The sequence below is a fragment of the Myotis davidii genome, unplaced genomic scaffold (genome assembly GCF_000327345.1).
Source record: "Myotis davidii unplaced genomic scaffold, ASM32734v1 scaffold355, whole genome shotgun sequence".
Taxonomy (NCBI): domain Eukaryota; kingdom Metazoa; phylum Chordata; class Mammalia; order Chiroptera; family Vespertilionidae; genus Myotis; species Myotis davidii.
In genome coordinates, this window is record NW_006286818.1 from 571959 (window position 1) to 584967 (window position 13009).

General features: G+C 51.1%; 1 long non-coding RNA gene across 1 annotated transcript; it reads left to right on the plus strand.

Moving 5' to 3' along the window:
* The first annotated feature begins 303 nt into the window (after positions 1-303).
* On the plus strand, positions 304-3289 carry LOC107182279. Its single transcript, XR_001512995.1, has 2 exons — positions 304-514; positions 2498-3289. It is a non-coding gene; the product is annotated as an uncharacterized LOC107182279 (long non-coding RNA).
* The last annotated feature ends 9720 nt before the right edge of the window (positions 3290-13009 follow it).

The window sequence follows — 13009 nt, forward strand, 5'->3', positions numbered from 1 at the left end:
TCATGAAAGACGAGCAGCCTCATTGCAGAGACCAGAGCCCCCAGCCCGTCAAGGCCCCAGCCTTTGCTTACCCGCAGGCCTTTGCTTACCCACAGGCCTTTGCTTACCCGCAGACCTTTGCTTACCCATAGGCCTTTGCAAAGCTCCAGCCCCATTACCTGTAAACTGCCCATTTGTCTACTTCCCCCTGGTTTTTGTCCTTCTACCCAATACAGCAGCGGGGGGTGGGGTGGGGGAGGCAGAGCAGCTTCCTGTGGGCGACCTGCTGTTCTCCCTGCCTCTGCTTCACTGGCTCAAGTCGCTACAGGCAGCCCAGACTCCGCGATGGTCTGGTTCCACAGCCCAAGGCTTCTCAACCTGCAGCTGCACCAGAGCCGCCTGGAGGCCCAGCCTGGACCTCCGCCCACCCCAGTTCTGCCTCAGCCGGTGCAGGCAACCCAACCTCCACCAGGTCCACCTGGAGCCCGGCCCTGAGCTCACCAGAGCATCAGCCTCCTCCCAGCTACCCCTGCAGGTGACCTTCCCATCAGCCTCCTCCCAGCTATGCCCTGCAGGTGACCTTCCCATCAGCCTCCTCCCAGCTACTCCTGCAGGTGACCTTCCCATCAGCCTCCTCCCAGCTATGCCCTGCAGGTGACCTTCCCATCAGCCTCCTCCCAGCTACTCCTGCAGGTGACCTTCCCATCAGCCTCCTCCCAGCTATGCCCTGCAGGTGACCTTCCCATCAGCCTCCTCCCAGCTACCCCTGCAGGTGACCTTCCCATTGCTACCAGCAACAGGGCTCAGAGGAAATGAGCTGAGTGCCTGCTCAGAGTAGAACGCCCCACCTTCTCTGAGAGCCCCGCCAGGACCTGCCCAATTGTAGGTGTCACACACACACACACACACACACACACACACATACACCCCACACACAATACACACACACCACACACACAACACAAACACCACACACACCACACACACACCACACACACACACACCACACACACACTGCACACCACACACACAACACACACACATACAAACACACCACACACACACACTACACACACAAACCACACACATCACACACAAACACACCACACACACAAACACCACAAACACACCACACAAACCACACACGCACCACATACACAACACAACACACACATACCATAAACACACACAGCACACACACCACACACATACACATACCACACACACCGCACACACACACAACACACAACACACACAAACACCACACACATACACACACCACACACACCACACACACACAAACACCACACAACACACACACAAACACCACACACACACACAACACACACACACCACACACATGACATCACACACCACACACACCACACGCCATACACACACCACACCACACACATCACACACCGCACACCACACACACGCCACTCACACCACACACACGCCACTCACCACACACAAAGCACTCATACCACACACACCACACACACCACACACCTCACACATACACCCACACACACACACCACATCACATACACACACACCACACACCGCACACACCGCACACACACAAAAACCACACACACTACACACACACCACACATACCACACACCGCACACCACACACACCACACACACCACACACACCACACTCACACCACACATGACATCACACACACCACACACCATACACACACCACACATACCACTCACACACACACACCACACACACCACTCACACCACACACACACCACTCACATACCACACACACCACACACCAAGCACTCATACCACACACACCACTCACACCTCACACACACACACCACACACACATGCAACACACAACACACACAGCACTCACACCACACACACCTCTCACACACCACACACACCACACACACCACACACACCTCACACACACACACACCTCACACACCACACACACCTCACACACCACACACAACACACACAACACCACACCACACCACACCACACACACACACACCATACACACCCCACACATACCACTCACACACACACACACTGCCCCACTGCTTGGCGGATCCAGCTTGTGAGACCCAGCTGGCGAACGTGAAACTTTTATTGGTGGTCTTGCAAGACCAGGTGTCTGGTGGGCAGGCACACCCCGGTGTTTACAGCGAGTTTTTCCCCAGCGTCTGACTCCCTCCCCGGTTCCTCATTGGCTGAGCACTATGAGGCATATACTCTTCCCAGATATCACCTAAGTTTCCTACCAGGCTATTTAGAAAGTGGCTGTGGGCTTGGGCTTGTCTCCACCCCCCTGTCCCTGTGGCGGAGGCCTCCTGGGTGCGTGCCTTCTGACAGTATACGTCTTTCCCCACTTCCTCATTCATCATGACCCATGCTCCCTGCTGGTGAGCTCTTTCTAGCATCCTGTTTTCCAGGGGGAGGGGGTGGCTTTCCAGGTGCTTGAGCTTTGTCCCATCCACAGGCCGCCATGCAGTAATTTTCCATTACAGGTTACATGTCTTGCCTTAAAATGGACCACCTCTGGCTTTATTTCTACGTAGTGGGCATGGCCTGACACCACATGAAGCATGGACATCGTTGGCTTCCTGCTCTCTGCTTCTGCTTTTGCCACAGTGACAAAGGTACGACTCTGGTTAATTGCACTCCTGAGTACAGCTTCCCATGGCTCCCTCTCTCCCAGAGCCCTTTGCCTCCAGCTCCCTCCTCAGCAACCACCCACCTCCCTGAATAGTGGGAGGGTCAGAGATCTGTCTCTACTCGATCTAACTTTCAAGAGCCCGAGAGGCCCAAATGGGAAGCATCTCATAGTCTTTACTGCTGGCAAGGTGATCTTGGGCAAGACATTGGGCTTCTCTGTGCATCCGTTTCCCATCTGTCAGATGGGGGTGATGCCCCTCACCCAACCTTCACTAGTCCATTAGATGAATACGTTCAGGTCTGAGGGGCACTGGGGAAACTGGGAAGACAGACCCAGCGGGAATTAGACCACTCTCTCATGCCTACACAAAAATAAACTCAAAGTGAAAGACTTAAATGTAAGACCTGAAACCATCAAACTCCACAAGAAAGCCAGGCAGTACACTCTCTGACATGGCTCTGTGGATGTGTCTTCTCAGGCAAAGACAACAAAAGCAAAAATAAACCAGTGGGAATACATCAAACTGAAAAGCTTTTGCACCTCAAAGTAAAGTATTGTGAAATCAAAACAAAAAAGCAACCTACTGCATCAAAGAAGATGTTTGCAAATGACATATTCAACAAGAGTTAATGTCCAAAATCTATATATATAAAAGCCTAAGTGACCGTTGCAACCGAAACAACCGAACAGACAATCAAACAGGCTGCACGAGGCGACCAGGCCGGCAGGGGGTTAGTGAGGGACGACCAAATGACTGAGCAGCAGGCTGCAAAAATGGCAGCGCCCACAGGCAATAAGGAGGAAATATGCTAATCAACTGCCCCGCCCTCAAAGATGGCGGCACCCACAGCCACAAGATGGCGGCGCACAGTCCCCTCAGCCCTGCCAGGGCGGCAGGCGCATGGCAGGCTGAACCTGCCTGCCTCCGGAGTCCCCCAGTCCCCCCAGCCACCCAGGGCCGCCAGAGGCTCAGGTCACCAGGGCCACCCGAGGCTTGCGCTGCCGGCAGTGGCAGCAACAGAGGTGTGATGGGGCATCACCTTCCCCTGATCGCCTGGTCTCCCACCCTGAGGGCTCCCGGACTGTGAGAGAGGGCAGGACAGGCTGAGGGACCCCCCTCCAGTGCATGAATTTTCATGCACCAGGCCTCTAGTTATTAATAAAGATCACAGAAAGCTCAACACCCAACACCAAATAATCCAAGTAAAAAACAGAGGACCTGAATAGACTCTTCTCCAGAGAGGACATACAGACATACGAAAAGGTGCTCAATGTCACTGATCATCAGAGAGATGCAAATTAAAACCACAATGAGATGCCACCTCACACCTGCCAGAACAGCTCTCATCAATAAATCAACAAACAAGTTGTTGGCGAGGATGTGGAGAAAAGACTGCTGTTGCTGGAATTATAAATTGGTGCAGTCACCGTGGGAAGCAGTGTGGAGATTCCTCAAAAAATTAAAAGCAGACCTACTCCATGACCCAGGATTTCCACCTCCAGGTATTTATCTGAGGAAATCCAAAATAATAATTGGAGAAGATGTATGCACCCCTGTTCATTGACACATTCCAAGTGTCCATCAGTAGGCAATTGATTGAAGGGATTCACCAGAGGAACAATGCCTAGCAGACACAGTCAACAGTGTGCTGATGGCCGAGGGGAGGGGCTGGGCTGGTGGAGGTGGGCAGAGTGGGGGAAGTGCAGATATCTGTAATGTGCCAACAATAAAGTTTTAAAAAAATATGTGATACACACTCAGGGGTGGGCAAAAGTAGATTTACAGTTATGGGTATGCAAAACAGACTTTTTCTTGTATTATTATTTATTTATTTATTTATTATTGTATTATTTATTACTACTGGCCCAGTGCATGAAATTCATGCATGGGCGTGTCCCTCAGCCTGGCCTGCACCCTCTCCAATCTGGGACCCCTCAAGGGATGTCCAACTGCCGGTTTAGGCCCGATCACACCTAAACCGGCAGTGAGACATCCCTCTCACAATCCGGGACTGCTGGCTCCTACCACTCAACTCTCTGCCTGCCTGATTGCCCCTAACCACTCTGCATGCTGACCTGCTTGCCCCCAACAGGCTCCCCCTGCCAGCCTGCTCACCCCCAACTGTCCCCGCTGACAGCTTTATCACCCACAATGCCCCCCGCACTGGCCTGATCACCCACAACTGCCCTCCCCTCTTGGCCTCTAACCACCTCTACCTCAGCCCTGCCACCATGGTTTTGTCCAGAAGAACGTCGAGAAGGTCTCCCAGTCTAATTAGCATATTACCCTTTTATTATAGAGTCCTGGTGCATGGGTGGAGGCTGGCTGATTTGCCCTGAAGGGTATCCCGGATCAGGGTGGGGGTTCCCTTGGGGGGCAGGGTGGCCTGGGCAAGGGGCCTGTGGTGGTTTACAGGCTGTCCATGCCCCCATTGGGGTGGGGGTCCCCACTGGGGACAGTGCTGGCCTGGGCGAGGGGCTGGGGCAGTTTGCAGGCTGGGCACGCCATGGGGTGAGGGCCCCCACTGGGGGGGCATGGCCAGCCTGGGTGAGGGTCTGAGGGCTGTTTGCAGGCCCCTCCCTCGGCGGCTGCCCCAGGGCGACCCAAGCCTCCCACACTCAGGCTGACTCCGTTGTCACTGTCCACAGGCCCCTCCTTCAGCAGTTGGCCAGGATGGGTGGGAGGCTTGGCTTCCTCCATCATCAGGGGCAACTCAAGCCTCCTGCCCGCTCCGGCTGGCTCCCTGGCCGCCACCATATTTGTCCCACTAATTTGCATACTGATTGGCTGGTGGGCGTTGCAACATGATGGTCAATTTACATATTTCTCTTTTATTAGTGTAGATTATTAACCTTTGGGGTACTTTTTCCCACCGCTGTATATACAGGGTGTCCCAAAAAATGTTCCCAGCACAGTTGGTGTTTCTCAGCAGTTGAGTGTTGACCCAAGAGCCAGGAGGTCATGATTCAATTCCCAATCAGGGCACATGCCCTGGTTTTGGGCTTGATCCCCAGCAGGGGGCATGCAGGAGGCAGCCAATTCTCTCTCATCATTGATGTTTCTCTCCCTCTCCCTCTCCCTTCCTCTCTGAAATCAATTTTAAAAACATTTTAGAAAAAAAATGTATACACACTTTGAATAATTATTAATTCCAATGGGTTAAATCTAAAGATAAATAAACATTGGAATTAATAATTACTCAAAGTGTGTATACATTTTGGGGGACTGTATATTTATACTAATAAAACAGTAATATGCTAATTAGACTGAAAGACTTTCTGGGCATTCTTCTGGACAAAGCCATGGTGGTGGGGTCGAGGCAGAGGCAGTTAGGGGAGATCAGGCTGGCAGGGGGGAGGGGCAGTTGGGGGTAGCCATGCCAGCAGGGGTGGCAGTTGGGGGCCAGAGGGATGTCTGCCTGCAGTCAAACATCCTCTGAGGGGTTTCAGATTGGAGAGGGTGCAGGCCGGGCTGAGGGACACCGTCCCTCCCATGCATGAATTTCGTGCACTGGGCCACTAATATATATATACTAGAGGCCCAGTGCACGACATTCATGCACTGGGGGAAAGTTTGAGGACCCCTGACATAGACTGACAGGTTATGGGTTCAATCCCAGTCAGGGTACATACCTAAGTTTCAGGTTTGATCCCCATTCTGGGTGAGTACAGGAGGCAACCGATCAATGTTTTGCTCTCACAATGATGTTTTTCTCTCTGCCTTTGTCTTCCCCTTCCTCTAAAATCAATAAACATATCCTCAGGTGAAGATTTAAAAAAATATTTTTTAAAAAATGAAATCTTGCAACAATATGAATGGACCTAGAGGGCATTATGCTAAGTGAAATAAGTCAGAGAAAGACAAATACCATGTGATTTCACTTACATGTGGAATCTAAGAAACAAATGACCAAACAAAACAGAAACAAACTCATAGATGCAGAGAACAAATTGATGGTTGCCAGGTGGGAGGAGGGCTGGGGGGATTGGTGAAAAGGGTGAAGGGATTAAGAAGTACAAATTAGCAATTGTAAAAACAATCATGGGGAGGTAAGGTATTGCATAAGGAATCCTCCTATATAATAAAAGCATAATATGCAAACTGACAAGTTGGCAGGGGGTGGGGCCAGCAAGCAGGTGGCAGCAGTCCAGCAAAGGCATGTGCCAACAGGCAGAGGGAGGGAACAGTGAAGCGGGGGAGGCAGCAGCAACCAGAGTTGGCAGAGGAGGACTAGGGGGGGGGCGGGGCAGGGCCATGCTGGCCAGCACTGTCATCCCCTGATCGGCCACCTGGTCACCTCCCACAGAGGGAGGCTGGCAGCAACAGCAGTAATGGGTTGGGGTGATGGGGGTGGTGCCATCCCCTGATCGGCCATGCGGTCATCTCCTGCAGAGGGAGGCCAAACTGTGGCTTAGGCCTGCTCCAGGGAGTAGGCCTAAGCCATCAGTAGGACATCCCCTGAAGGCTCCTGGACTATGAGAGGGCGCAGGCCAGGGTGAGGTACCACGCCCCCCAAGTGCACGAATTTTCATGCACTGGGCCTCTAGTCTATACTAATAAAAGGGTAAATGCTAATTAGGGTGGACGTCTGGAAGACGTCCAGACAAAGCCACAGCAGCTGCGAGGCCCAGGGCTCAGGCAGCCTTGAACCCCGACGACTGCAAGGCCTTGGGCTCAGGCAGTCCAGAGCCCCGGCAGCTGTGAGCCATCATGGCTGACAGTGGCAGCAGCAGCGGGGTGATGGGGGCACCTTCCCCTGATCAGCCCAGTCACCTCCCGCAGAGGGAGGCCAGACTGTGGTTTAGGCCCGCTTCCCATGGAGAGCAGGCCTAAACCATCAGTAGGAATCCCCTGATAGCTCCTGGACTGTGAGAGGGGACAGGCCAGGCTGAGGAAACAACCCCCGCAACCAGTGCACAAATTTTTCATGCACCGGATCTCTAGTTCTATCTAATAAAAGACAAAAAGGGTAATTAACCATACCTCCGCTACCCTTCCCATTGGCTAATCAGGGCGATATGCAAATTAACTGCCAACAAAGATGGTGGTTAACTGCCAACAAAGATGGCGGTTAATTTGCATACGTAGGCACAATGATGGGAGGCGAAAGGGGAAGGATGGAAGAACAGTGATCGAAAACCCAGGCAGCAGGCAAGAGCCACGGGGGCCTGGCCTGTGTCCTGTGGTCACCATGGCGATCAGAGGGAGAGAGAGCCGGAGCACAGGCCAGGCGGCACCCCGGCACCCCGGCACCTGACATGCAAAGGTCGGGGATGAAATGACTTTTCCCAACCACAGCTGCAAATATCCTGGGAAGGCATCACTGAAGAGTTCACAACAACTCTCTTACTTGGCAAGGAAGAAAGCAGTTGGCAACGGAAACAATCACTGACATTCAAATTAAGGTCCCTCATGATACAAATTAAAACAGACAGTGGACATTCAAATGACCTGGGTCAACTGTCACTGTTTGTCCCAGTAGCAGCAATGCTTATGATAATATAGTTTAACAGACATTTAAAACAAGTCACATGATAAGAGAGGTTCGGCTTCTAAAGTAAATTGAATATGTTCTTTAAAAATTCTCATGTCCTCCCCTCTGACTATAATTCTTAATTTTCCAATCAGAAAATTACCCCAGGTGATCCAGTAACATGTAGAACTCCAGTAACCTAACTTATTTTAAAAAACAAACATCCCAACCATTTATAAAATATTTAAATTGATATTTCAGGGTTAAAATTATAGAAGATATTTAGATCCAAATATATTTTCTGAAGAGAAAATATTTCAGTTTTGATTTTAAAAAAAATAAACATAAAAAATATATGTGACACATTTTCCCAAGGAACTCTGAATTAGTACCTTTCCCTCTAACTTTCTTCAAATTAAGAGAACCTATGGAGTCCCCTATACTGCACAGGTTTTAATGAAAGAAAATAAGACTTTCTAAGAGCATCAAATTCATGTTTTCTTATTTACAGACATATATACTCTTCTTTCTCTCTCTCTCTAAAATATATTCTTACTGATTCAGAGAGGAAGGGAGAGCGAGAGAGATAGAAACATCAATGATGAGAGAGAATCATTGATCGGCTGCCTCCTACACGCCTTGTACTGGGGATCAAGCCCACAACCTGGGCATGTGGCCTGACCTGGAATCAAACTGTGACTTCCTGGTTCATAGGTCGATGCTAAGCCACCTAGTCACACCAGCCGGGCTCAATTCTTATTTATAAATTCATTCCAAGGACATATATAGCTTGAAAAGCTTTGGAAGCAGTTTCAAAAAAACTAGCTTTTAAGTAACAAGAAAACAGTTATAGAAGAAAGTTTAAATTAAAAGAAAAAAATTGTTTTAATTTATTCAAGAGTGGGAACACCCTCCATGAAAATGTGTACCTTGACTGTGGATGGTTGGGTGGCCTTATCACACCTTAGGAATTCAAATGCTTTTTACAATGAAAAGAAAGAGAGTTTCATCTCATTTCCCTACCAGGGTAGATGTCTGTCAATAGAAGGTGGACATCAATAAAAGGAGGGGCTTGCACAATCAATCCAGAAAGTCAGCAATCTATGAATAATCCAGAACCGAGTATTTATCTCCTCTGCCTCACACCCTCCCTCCCAGCCAGTGAGCAAGATAATTACTCTCAAGTCTAGCTAAGTGCCCCCCAGTCACAGTGGCCCAATGCTGACATACAAAGCATACAAATAATTCTCACTCTGGCATAAAAGTGACAACTTTCTTGGAAGAAAAGCAGATATTGTAAATTTCTCAAAGTCTTCCTGAAACATTTTTAAAGTAATCTTTACTTCTTTAGAAAAAATGCATTCATGGCAAACCATCTGTAATAAAAGGCCCATTCTATAAAGTTTTACCTGGTCCTACTCATATCTGCAATCATAATCATATTTAAAGACAAATATATCTATACTAATAAAAGAGTTATATGCTAATTAGACTGGGAGACCTTCCAGGAGACCTTCCAGATGTTCTTCTGGACAAAGCCATGGTGGTGGGGCTAAGGTAGAGGCAGTTAGAGGCCAAGATCAGGCTGGTGGGGAGCGGGGCCATTGGGGGTAAGCAGGCCAGCAGGGGGGCCAGTTGAGGGCAAGCAGGCCATCAGTGGGGGTCAGTTGGAGGTGATCAGGACAGCGGGGGGCAGGGAGAATTTGGAGTGAGCAGGCCAGCAGGGGGGCATTTGGGGCAAGCAGGCCAGCGACGGGTGGCAGTTGGGGGGGGAGCAGGCTGGCAGGGCGGGCCAATCCCTGTAAACTGGCAGTAGGACATCCTTCGAGGGGTCCCAAATTGGAGAGGGTGCAGGCCAGGCTGAGGAACACACCCTCCCCCGTGCATGAATTTTGTGCACCGGGCCACTAGTATATAATAAAAGCCTAATATGCTAAGTGTCCAGTCGACCAGTTGGCCAATCAACCAAAGCATAATATGCTAATGATATGCTAACGTCACTCAACCATTCTCTATGACAACCACTCTCTATGACATGCACTCTCTATGACAGATGCTTTGACTGGTAGGTCAGCTTGCTGCTGGGATCCGCCAATCAGGACTGAGTGAGACAGGCCAGACCTGCCCTGGAGCCCTCCCGCGTCCCTCCCTAGCTGGCCAACCTCCCGCGTCCCCCGCTGGCCCTGACCATGCACCAGGGGGGAAGCGAAGACCTGACAGTCACTCACCATGCTGGTGGCAGGGCCACGGGCAGCACCCCGGTGCCCTGACTCCCAGCTGGCGTGCGCTCCCTGCCCTCTCGGCCCGAGCCTCATTCTCGAGAGCACATGGCAAAGGCAGGGCAGCAAGTGGGCTCCTGAGAGCAGCACCCAGGGGCGTCCTGTGCACAGATTAGAAGGGGCAGCCTCGACCCAGCTCTGCCCAGACATAAAAATGAACATGAAGCTCTGAACCAGGGAACGGCCCGAGTACCCATGAGCAGGTGAGTGGATTAAAAGACTGGTACATTTACACCATGGCTACTGCGTGGCGATAAACAAGAGAGAACACTTACCCTTTGCACAGCATGGAGGGGCTGGGAGTACCACGCTGAGTGAGATGAGCCAATCAGGAAAGACAAACACCACGTGATCTCACTCACAGGTGAATCTAGTGAATCACAGAAACTGACGATCAAAAACAGACCCAGAGCCGTAGACGCATGAGGAGGCTGTTGAACCTCAGAGGGGAGGCAGGGAGGGCGGGAAGAGATCAACCAGTGAACCTGTGTGCATAGATGACCGCCGTGGACACAGACAATGGGCTGGGAGGGCGGGAAGAGATCAACCAGTGAACCTGTGTGCATAGATGACCGCCGTGGACACAGACAATGGGCTGGGAGGGCGGGAAGAGATCAACCAGTGAACCTGACATTTCTTATAATACCATGGAAATTGAACATCCTATATAATGAAACCCTAATATGCAAATCAACCTACGACTGTGTGACCAGTAGCTATGATGCACATTGACCACCAGGGGGCAGACGCTCATCACAGGAGCTGCCAAGCTATGGTGACTTGGCAGCTGTGGTTCTTGGGTGACGGAGAGGAGGGAGCCGGATTCCTGGGTGTGTCACCCGAGAACCGCCCTCTTGCAATCCAGGACCCCTCAGGGAATGTCGGAGAGCTGGTTTCAGCCCCATCCCCGCAGACCAGGCCGAGGGACCCCCCACCACTGCACAAATCCATGCACCAGGCCTCTAGTAAAAAATAAAACTCTGAAGCATGTGCCGTGACCCCTTGGCTGTCATGGAGCAGAAAGACGGATCCATTTATTCCCCATCTGCCCACCAGCACAGCCGCACACCTGGCTAGGCCTGGACACTCCCAGGGCTCCTTGCTTCAGACCGCTGAATGCACATGTCCTCAGAAGATGACTTTTAACTCAGACAAAGGTAAGGCCGTGGTGATGGAGTAGGAGGGGTGAGGGGCAGGGACGAGAGAGCAGAGGGGAGTTCCTGGTCTCCTCAATTTCTGTTCCCAGTTGCCAATCACACTGCTGAGCCCTGCTTCCCAGGACTGGTGAACACACGTGCGCACACACACACACACAGGCACATACATGCACCCTCACCCTTGGGTGGCGCCTGGGACACAAGGAGGGGAGTCTGAGACTGGTTTTGAATCGGCTTTGCCAGTCTGGGCAGCGAAGTTCAGGAAAGTTCCTCAGCTTGTTTGTGCTCGGTCCCCTCGGTGCAGCAAACACGACTTCATGCAGTTGTACGCAGATCATGGAGTGAACGTAGCAGGCACTCGGTAGACATTGGCTGAAACTATTTTGGGGTGCTGTTTCCTGACACCTTGTCCTGCCTGTTTTCCTGCAGGACTGGGGGGCACCGTAGGCCGAGCATGTCAAACTCGTGGCCCACAGTCTTTTATGGCCCAGCCAATATAACGGTATGTAGGAAACGTTTTAATAAAAATTTTGTAACTTAATTTTTACAATATCCTGTTGTACGTGCGCTAATGACCGATGACTACAATCGTGCTGCACCCATTTCCCTTACAGCCGCACGCGCAGGCGCACCATTTCTCTCCACTAACACCAGCAGCGAGTATTTTAGCAGCCGATGGCCATGTCATCAGTCTTGGACTGACTTGTTTGGTGTGCACAGCAGGAAATATTTCACTTTTGGAGAACAAGAAAAATAGGTTTATTTGTGTTACGCTTATTAATTTGTGTGGTTATTCAGTGTCTGGTAAGTTCATGTTCAAGAAAAAATATTAATTGTTATTAAAATGTTCCTTTATTTTATGTTAATGACTCATTTGTTTCAGCCCTTTGTGTTCAGCATGTCTCTATCGAAATAAACCTGCATTTCTATGAAAATTGAAGCTTTTGTTTGTTTGCAGCCCACATACACTTCTACCTTGTTTATTGGGCTTGTGTCAGCCTTTGAGTCTGACATGCTTGCGCTAGGCTGCCAGCACCGCGTGCAGCTCTCATTGCCACGGTCAGAGCCGAGATGAGTGGCCCGGAGCAGGAGGGAGCAAGCAGCATCAGGGGAGCATTTGGCATGAATGGGGCCGATGTGGGGGCTGGGGGGGTCTCTCCCAAAAGTCCCTCCCGCCCCAGAGACTGTGGATCGTGGGTGAGCCCACATCTCCTGCACCCACGCGGGCCCGGCTTTGCCCACCAGTGGAGATACACATACAAGGGCACACCCTCAGCACTGGCCTTGGGGGTCATTGTTGGAACCAGGTGAGCCGGCAGCCCCACTCAGCCCCGCCCAGCCCCGGCCGCCTCTGTGTACACAGGGCATCCAGGTGGTAGGCACCAGGCCGGATTCCAAGCCACTTGCCCTCCCACTCCCAGTCGTCTTTCCCGGGCACCAACTGCCAACCCCG